This window comes from Chiloscyllium plagiosum, unplaced genomic scaffold (genome assembly GCF_004010195.1).
Source record: "Chiloscyllium plagiosum isolate BGI_BamShark_2017 unplaced genomic scaffold, ASM401019v2 scaf_5754, whole genome shotgun sequence".
NCBI classification, from domain to species: domain Eukaryota; kingdom Metazoa; phylum Chordata; class Chondrichthyes; order Orectolobiformes; family Hemiscylliidae; genus Chiloscyllium; species Chiloscyllium plagiosum.
In genome coordinates, this window is record NW_025213478.1 from 1,821 (window position 1) to 3,108 (window position 1,288).

Sequence of the window (1,288 nt, forward strand, 5' to 3'; positions counted from 1 at the left end):
TAGGACTGTAAGCATATGAGTAAAATTATTCAAAGTTCCATGGAGTTTCGAATGAGTGGTGAAGGGAATGTCTCCATTCACAAATTAATCATTCAGTAGAATTCAATACAGGGGCCCATGAAATTATGAACAAATTGAACAAGAACACGGACATACGATGCACAATAGCTACGACAATTACAATGTGAAAACTGTTGATTTCAGATCTATGGTGGCCTTTGGTGATGGCATTTACTGTCCAGAACCAATCTGCACTGGAATGACTGGAGAAACACTGTGAAGTATTTGAAGTTCAGTCTCCTTTAGAAATAGCTGAGACTCACACAGGGCACGGGGAGTTTGAGATGTTGGCCTTCCAAACCTTTTGAACATTTCGTGGAAGAATAAAGGGAGTGATAGATAATTTTCTTCTCCATGGAAACGATGTTCATGAACTGGATAGATAATAATTTACCTTATTTGAGTTTATGCATAGAGACGTCATATTTAAAAAACAAAGAGTTCATAGTGTAACTGTAGAATCTGTAGGTCCCCCTCAGTGGGACCATTGTATGTAATCCTTGTCCTCATTCACCACCAAAAACATGTAAAGAGGTTAGAAAGGGCACAGACGCTGTTTCCAGGATAGCAAGATATTAGAAAGTTAAGTGACGTTGTTTACTGAGACATTAAAATATCAGAAAGGATACAAACGGGATGATAGAAAGAATGAAGGAGTTTATTCACGAGATTTGGAAATGCTGGAGCAGGAACACGCAAGTTTGAAGTGAACTAATGAGATTTTCACATAACGCGAGGTTTGAATGCCTAAATGGGGAAATACCCTTTTCGAGTGAATCAATAACTTTAGTTAGAGCTTCAAAACCATCAGTGAATGATTAAGAAAAGTTTGGATGAGAGTTTCTTCCACTCAATAGAGTTAGTTAAATCGTGAACAACTTTCCAGAAATAAAGCGTAGAAGCTGATTTCACAGTGTTTTAAAAGATACACGAACAAACATACAAGGAGGGAATTTACCATTGAGAGAAAGCCAGTGTGGTTGCGATAACAATTTCGAATTTGGTTGACTTCAGACACAAAGACATTTCATGAACACGTACAACTGATTAAGATTGAATATAAAAAGTTCATGGCTTGGTAAGGTGTGGCGTATTATTCAAGGTGAAACTCTGCAAATGGAGCTGATGTCCTAAAATAACTACAGAGAGAAGTTCTATCCTAATGAGTAGGAATTGAATCGTCACTTGGAGACGCAACACCTACTTTAATGAGTAGGAATTGAATCGT